The sequence below is a fragment of the Panthera pardus genome, unplaced genomic scaffold (assembly GCF_024362965.1).
Source record: "Panthera pardus isolate Hobbes unplaced genomic scaffold, ASM2436296v1 HiC_scaffold_24, whole genome shotgun sequence".
Classification (NCBI taxonomy): Eukaryota; Metazoa; Chordata; class Mammalia; order Carnivora; family Felidae; genus Panthera; species Panthera pardus.
In genome coordinates, this window is record NW_026526810.1 from 7001055 (window position 1) to 7009544 (window position 8490).

At 38.9% G+C, this 8490-nt stretch overlaps 1 long non-coding RNA gene across 1 annotated transcript; it reads right to left on the reverse strand.

Moving 5' to 3' along the window:
* Nucleotides 1-618: 618 nt before the first annotated feature.
* Nucleotides 619-6267, reverse strand: LOC109273611 (uncharacterized). The gene is made up of 3 exons (XR_002083161.2): nt 6149-6267; nt 2669-2752; nt 619-847 (listed from the first exon to the last, which is right to left on the reverse strand). It is a non-coding gene; the product is annotated as an uncharacterized LOC109273611 (long non-coding RNA).
* Between the last annotated feature and the right edge of the window lie 2223 nt (nt 6268-8490).

Genomic DNA, 8490 nt, shown 5'->3' on the forward strand with positions numbered 1-8490 from the left:
CCCAAAGTTTCCACTGTTTAAATCAATATAACTTTTTCAGAGCAGATTAGCACTGAATGGTTTCTTTTCCCAACTCTCTATAGAAAGCAGGGATTTTGAAAAAAGGCTTGGTGCATTTTTCAGGAATGTGGAGAAATGAGGACAAATGTTTATATAATTCCCATCTCTTTGAACACGATCTGCCTCACATTCTGCGATGCTATAAGTAGAAAGCAGGTACCGAGTAATGAAAATATATGTAGCCAGAGCAACGAATAGAGAGCTATTTTCTAATCTAGGCCAGGGCATGTCCAGGATGAGACACTGAGGATAAAATTGTCTCACTACAATTTCGCCTAGGATAGTGTGAAATCAGAGCCAGCCATCCTACTCCGCACATATCCTTCACAGGTAATTCACACTTTAAACGTATCAATGAATCCGGACCCTGAAAGAGACGCATCTCCAATTTGTTTAGGTCTGCTCCAATGCCTTATTACCGCCATTATCAGTACATCAAAGAAGTAGGTGTCGTGTGTGAACGATAATTAAAGGTTTCAAAACTCAGTGGTGCTGACCAAGAATGGGGGATTGTTGTCATGAGAAAGATGGCGGTCAAAAAGATTGAGTTACAACAACTAAAAAGGAAGTCCACCAGATATAGGGATTTTATTGATGTCAAGGTTCCCAAACCCCGAGAGACACAAAAGGCAAAAGATGAACGAGTTAGAAATCACCTACTTCTATCATAACATTTATATTTTAGTCTAGCTGCCTGTTTATTTATCTGTTTTTTCAGTAGTCGATGGTTTCTTGAGTGCACGGCTGTATCATTTTCAGCTGCGTAACCCTCTACTGAGCCGAGTGTCTGACAACAGAAAAGAAACGCAATAAATGTAAGTTGAGAACACAAATTTATGAATGAGAACCAAAGGGGGAGAAATAAAAATATGCCATCCGGAAGTAGAAACTGTCAAGTTATCTTTATGCAAAGACCGGGAACTTGCAAGTTTCAGGGCTTAGGAGTCTAAGCCATTCCCACTTCTGGGGAAAAATGAACGTGAGAGCATTGTCCATATCCGTGTCTTGATCAAAGTATCCTTGAAACTTATAAGAAGCAGTGATTTTTTAATCATGAAACCAAGTAAGAATCCTTATTTCTACGGCAAAAACAAGTTAGATTAATTTTCTTGAGAAAACAGAAAGAAGAAAAAACAACTGAGTTACTAGTCCAACACTGTCCAGTTTTTAAGATCGCCAAAGTAGATTTAAATTTTCACATTCCTGAGATGATGAAATAAATTCCTGCATTAATACAGAGGCAAAAATATGGAATTGGCTCTTACATCCATTCAAATTTTAAGCCCTAATATTCTACAACTGCCATGTAAATGTTTCATTTTAAAGACAGTTGTACAGTATATCATAAATTACAGAAAACTAACAATTACAGAAAGAGATAGTCTGGAGACTCCAGATTAAATTTGATGCTTATATGGAATCATATTCTCTTACCTTAGGAACATAGGTAAAGACGTGACAATTTTATGTGGACGTTAGACACAAAGTATTTGGTGGAAACACAATTTCAGAAACTTAAGTCTCCAGTAAAACCTTGGTTTGAGAGCATTATTCACTACGGAAACAAGCTTGTAATGCAAAGTACTTGTACATCAAAGTGAATTAATTTCCCAGTAAGGAATCACGAAAACTCATGATTCATTCCACAACGCAAAATATTTGTATAAAAATGATTATCAGACTCCAATGTAATACAAAATAAGAAATAAAATACAAAACATAAAGAAAAATAAATTAACCTGCACTGACCTTTGAAAACCTTCGTGGCCGGAGTGAGGGTGACGAGAGAGAGGAGGGTCACTAATGGACTCACTGCTATCTATTGGCTCAGTGGAATCTTTCTCTTTTTGTGCAACTGTAACCAGGAACCTATCCAATGACACTTGCTTTTGCCTCCTTTTGAGGACTTCTTGGAAATGTGACATTACATTGATGACCACCCACAATCCCACGATGAGAGAGAGAGAGAGAAACCTCTCTCAGTTGTGCTCATGTGACATTCGGCGTCATACTACTCCCATTGTAAGACATCGCTCATTTATCAAATTAAAATTTATTAGAAATGTTTGCTCGTCTTGGGGAACACTCACAGAACAAGTTACTCGCAATCCTAGGTTTTACTGTATACACCTGTGAGCTCGTTAACATCTCCTAAATCATTACCTAGGAATTACACTCAACTTTGAAATTTCTAAAAGTATATTTTAATTTATTTTTGGGGCTCCTGGGTGGCTCAATCGGTTAAGCGTCTGACTTCGGCTCAGGTCATGATCTCACGGCTCGTGAGTTCGAGCCCCGCGTCGGGCTCTGTGCTGACAGCTCAGAGCCTGGAGCCTGTTTCAGATTCTGTGTCTCCCTCTCTCTGACCCTCCCTCATTCATGCTCTGTCTCTCTCTGTCTCAAAAATAAATAAACGTTAAAACAATTTTTTTTAAATTTATTTTTATGTTATATTCTTTTTCATTTCGTCTTTAAGCATATTGGTGATTCTTCTCTGAGTCCAGCTCTGTCCCACAAATTTTGAATAAGAAAATCAGTGACGATATCATGCCCTGCATACATATTGCCGCTTTCTCCTTCCATGTACAACTGGGAGGTCATTACCTACCCTCAGCATCCTTCTCATCTCAGGATTTCAAGCAGCCGCTGTCACTGGAAGACGTGCGTTCAAGATGCATCCAATTTGCCATTCCTGAGAAGTGACATCAAAGAACTTATGTGTAGCTGGAGACGGTACGCATTCCATGAATGTTGGCGTGTTTTAAGGCAATATTTTGATTAGTAAAATGTGTGCTGTATGAGTTCAGTGGAGGAAGAAATCACTGCAGGTGGGAGCAAGAACAGAGGTAAATTCGGGTAACTTGTCTGCCATTGGGTCTGTAAATATAGCTTAGAATTTAAAGGGGGAGAACATTCCAACCGAACAAAGCATTAAGAACAAAAATGTAGGTAGATAATGAATGTGCTCTGCATTTATAATGATGCAAAGTAGTATTTTTCTTTTAAAAAAAGTGAGCTGACGTAATTTCTTAAACCACAAAGAAAATGCCCGATTCTAGCTTATTTTACCTTGATTGTTAAATACGCCTTCCATGAATTTTAAACTTCAGACATTTTCCCCTTCAGCTTGTGGGTTTCCAGCTAGTTCCACATTTTCCAGTCTATCACCTCTTATCCCCTTGAGCGTTGTATTTGTCATGCTCTGTACAAGTTGCAGGCTCATGAACACTTCCTTGAAAGGAGCAAAGGACCGCGGTGACAATAACTTCTCATGTACAGACTTGCATGAGCTTATGATGAAATGCTGATGTAAACAATCACCGTCCCAGGAAATCCTCTTGGACTGGCTACTCTCTGGCTTTGCCTTTCACATATCATCCATTGTTAATCTTGTTTAGCAGAAATTTACGGGGTGCCAACCACCCGCAAGATTTTGTCCAAAACATTGAGGTTAAAAGATTAGTAAGATTAATAGGCAAGGACTTTTGTCCTGAGAGACCAAATGTTTCCGGAGAACAACAGATGCATATAAAAGATCATTTCTAAGAACGGACAAAGTTCAATGATAGATATAGTCACAGAATGTCTTAAGGGCAATACGTGATCTATAACTTAGCTTGGTGAAGGGATAGATCAAGGAAGACTTCAGTGAATTGATGTTAGCCAGGCAAACAAAGCGGCTTCTGATGTATCTTCTTAGCAAAGATGGGAGTCATTGCTTATCCAACGGGACACTGGTTTATGTCATTTGTTATCATTGCGGTTCTGACTATCACACCCAACTGATTAAACTTTGGCTTCTCACAAGAGTCTACGCCCATTTCAACACTGCATTGTCATACCCTAAGTTTATAGTTTCGTGTGTGTGCATGATTTTTTTTTTATGATAAAAGTGGGATTCTAATTCATAGTATCTGGCTCCAGAATCCGTCCCCTTAAATGCTATCCCACACCATCTTCAACAAATTCCTTTAGCACTTCCTTTGGGTTTCTTTCTTCTCTCTCTCTCTCTTTTTTTTTTTTTAAATATAATTGATGGTCAAACTGGCTAACATACAGTGTGTGCAGTGTGCCCTTGGTTTGGGGGGTAGATTCCCGTGATTCATTGCTTCCATACAACACCCAGTGCTCGTCCCAACAAGTGCCCTCCTCAGTGCCCATCACCCATTTTCCCCTCTCCCCCGGCAGCCCCATCAACCCTCAGTTTGTTCTCTGTAGTTAAGAGTCTCTCATGGTTTGCCTCCCTCCCTCTCTGTTTGTAACTATTTTTTGCCCCTTCCCTTCCCCCATGGTCTTCCGTGAGGTTTCTCAAGTTCCACATATGAGTGAAAACATATGATATCTGCCTTTCTCTAACTGACTTATAGTTTCGTGTTTCTGATTTAGCATGGAGAACATTACAATGACTTAGGCTGTGACGGCTCAGGGATGATCTGGGCTGAGGAAAGAAAGTGATTTACCCCGGATTGATGCTTCTCCGACAGTTGCCCCTGGGTTGGCAACACCAGAAACACCTGAGGACTTGTGAGAAAGGCAGACTCTCAAACCCCACCTCAGACATACTGAATCAGGAGCTCTGGGGTGGGGCCTAGCAATCTGCTTCAGCAAGACTCCAGATGTGTCTGGTAGATTTAAAGTTCGAGAACAACTCTGCTGGGTAGGAAACGGGTCACATCCTACCAGTGAGCACTGGTTTTTCAAAAGTCGTCCGGAAAATCCTCACCACAAAGGGAGAGAAATGGATGATGGCCATCTGACAAGATACGTCAAAAGTGTCTAGGAGGGCAACAAAGTAAGACATGATGATACCAAACTGGTACTCTTTGTGTTCAAGTTCAGCAGTCAGCTGTTCGATTTCTTCCATGAATGAAGTATTTAGGAAAACAAAGAAGAGAGTAGATGTGTAGAGACTTTTTTTCTATTTGTGTGATCACTTTAATTAGTGAAATAGTTAAGGCAATTTAAAAGCAGAACTTTGAAAAATCACGTGGCTCTGCTTTAAATCAAAGTCTTCAACTCAGATCTTTCCACTGTATGACATTTCTACTTGGCATTAAAATTTCCCTGTGCCAAGGAAATATGAAAATCCATATCTTGCCATTGTAGCATTTTAATATTCATTTTAATGACATAATATAAAAATTCCACTTTGCTAAGAACATCCAGAGCATAAATACCCTATAATAAGACATTTTAACTTTAATAGCAAGAATTTTTGCTATTGTATCACTCTAGCATGATGGATAAGAGCATCCAAATTAGGTTTTTAGCACAACCTTTGGACTACATTAGCAAAAATAAATATTAACATAAGAAATGTATGATGGAAAATCTTTAGCACTATACAAAAAATTAATTCCAAAGGGTATATTGATCTTTAAGCCACCTAAAATAAAATGTATGAAGCAATTCTAAATATTTCTGTAGCAAAAGGGCTCAATATTTCACACATTTTTTAGACAACCTAAGTAGAAAGGACTCATTAAATATTGAGACAAATCCTGAAAGCTTGGGTCAGAGGTAGCGGTGTACCTAGAGAGGATTCCGTGATTTGAGAACACATTCCTGGCAGTGGTTTTGAAGTCAACCTCTCAAGATAGGTGAAGAAGATGACTGTTGTATTTTGATTACCTGCCGAAAAGAGAGTAAATATTCACCCAGATTGCTCCCGTCACTTCATGCTCATCTGGATAAGACAGCTGAGCGCTAGGGAACCCCAAACGCTGAGCAAAAATATTTAATTTTGACAGAGAAACCAGGAAAAGGCGATCCGTGTTGTAAGAAGAGTGTGAGAAAATAGTCATTAATTTTCTCATCTTATTATGGCTTCTTCCCATGAATTGTGCAGGAGCTACCATTCTAAGAGGAACCCTGGCTTTCAAACTAGACAACTGAGCACACAAGACCCTTGGCATTGGAGAGCGTGGGGGAAATATTGAGAAGGAGAGAGGAAATACCCAAAGCACGCCTCTGAACTGGCAGAAATTCCCAGCTTACGCTCCAAGTTGCACAAGCACAGAACACAACCAGGAAGCGGAGCAACCATTTGAGAGCTGAACTACGATACAAGCTGCTGTCCACGTCTTACCCGAAACCTTGGTTCTACACTCAAGGGGAGAGACACCTCGGAACAACTGTCCACAGAAGGCAAAGCGGAAGTTGTCCTCCGGACCTGACTGGGCTAATTGAGTGGGAAAGAAAGACTCGAAATTCTCCAGAGAATGTTAATGGCTTCAAAAGTCTTGCAACGTAATACTCAGAACTCTTAGGACAAGATCAAAGTTCTTAAGCCTACAGAGACTCAGGAAAATGTAAACAACCCTCAAAAGAAAAGGTAATCATCGGATGCCGATCCGCAAATGACCTAGGTGTTGGAATTACAGCACAAAGATTCTAAAACAGCAACATAACTATTCTTCATAAGATACAAGCAAACATTCTACAGTAAGTGGAAAGGTAGAAATTCTCCGCAGAGAGGTCAAACCTACCAAAAAAACGACAAAATGGAAATGTTAGAATTGTAAAATACAGTATCTTATTTTTTTTTAATTTTTGAAAAAGTGTATTTATTTATCTAGGGAGGAGGGGGCAGAGAGAGAGAATCCCAAGCAGGCCCCATACTATCAGTGCAGAGGCCGGTGTGGGGTTGAACTCATGAACTGTCCTGGGCCGAAACCAAGAGTCAGACACTTAACCGACTGAGCCAGCCAGGCACCACTGAAATTTTTTTAAATCAAGATATGTTTTTCATAGAAGAATGGAGATGGCAGAATCAGTGAACTTGAAGGTGAATCAATAGAAATGATTCAATCTGAAGACCTGAGAACAAAACACACACACACACACACACACACACACACACATATATATATATATATATATATATTTTTTTTTTTTTTAATTGAAGCTTGGGGTCCTGTTGGATATTATCCAGAAGTATAACATTTATAACATTGGAGCCCTAGAGGACAGGAGAAAGGGATTGACAAAGATAAAATATTTAACTAAATAATGGCTGAAAATCTCCCCAAATTTGATAGACGGCATGAATTAAAACTTCAAGAAAATTAGAGAATGTTGAATAGAAAAATGTCAATGAAAATTATGCCCATACACATAAGGAAAGTTCTGTAAACCATCGATTAAAAAAAACACTGTGAAAACAGAGAAAAAAAAATGATACATTACATATTGAGAAGCAATGGTTGTGGACTTCTCATCAGAAATCTTGAAGGCCGGAAGACAATGAAATACCTTTAATTTGCCCTCCCAGACCCAGCATAGGAAAAAACAGCCAGTGCAGAATTCTATGTCCAATGCAAATAAGTGGGAAAAAACAAAAGAAACAAACAAGCAGGTCTTACATTAAAAAAAAAAAAACTCAGAATTAGTGAACTGTTTGAAAGTAAATGCTGCAGTTCGAAGATGGAAGGAGAATAATACCAGGAGACTTATAACTCCAAGAATAAAAGAGGGGCAGAAAAAATGGTAAATATCTGGGTAAATATAATGAGTTATTTTTATCCTCTTAAACTCTAAAATATGTCAGACTGATAAACGCAAACATTGCTGAAGGAGGGGACAATATATGTGGATATAACAAATGGGACAAACTTTTAGATAAACTGTGAAAAGATATGACCCCAAGGAGAACCACCAAAAATATAGAAAGTGATCAAAAGCCAACAGCTACATTAAAATGAAATTCTAAGATATTTAAATTGAGGAGAGCCTGGGTGGCTGAGTTGGTTAAGCGTCCCACTTTGGTTCAGGTCATGGTCTCGGGGTTCATGAGTTTGAGCCTGGTATCGGGCTCTGTGCTGACAGCTCAGAACCTGGAGCCTGCTTTGGATTCTGTCTCCCTCTCTCTCTGCTCCTTTCCCTCTTGTACTACCTCTCTCTCTTTCTCTCTCTCGCTCTCAAAAATAAAAAAAAATTAAAAAATTTAAGAAAAAGATATTCAGATTGTTCAAAATATAGTAGGAAATGGGAAACGGTAAAAAAAAACAAACAGAAAGGACAAACACCAAAACTATTAAATGGTGGACCTACCTCGAACAATTTCAATAATTACGTTACATGGACCTGAGCTACATAACCAATTAAAAGACAGAAACTGTCATATTGGATTTAAAAAAGAACAAAAACAAGCTGCTGTTCAAAAGAAATTCATTGTAAATATATTGAGAGAGAGAGCTTAAAAGTAAATGGATAACAATATATATAACGTGCAGACACTAATCTAGAGACAGCTCTATTGGATATATTAATATCTGATTAAGTAGATTTCAAAACATTTTCAGCTGTTTCTTACAAAGTTAAACATAAATTGGGGTGCCTGGGTGGCTCAGTCGTTTGGGCAGCTGACTTCAGCTCGGGTCATGATCTCACAGTCGGAGAGTTCAACCCCTCGTTGGGCTCTGCACTGAC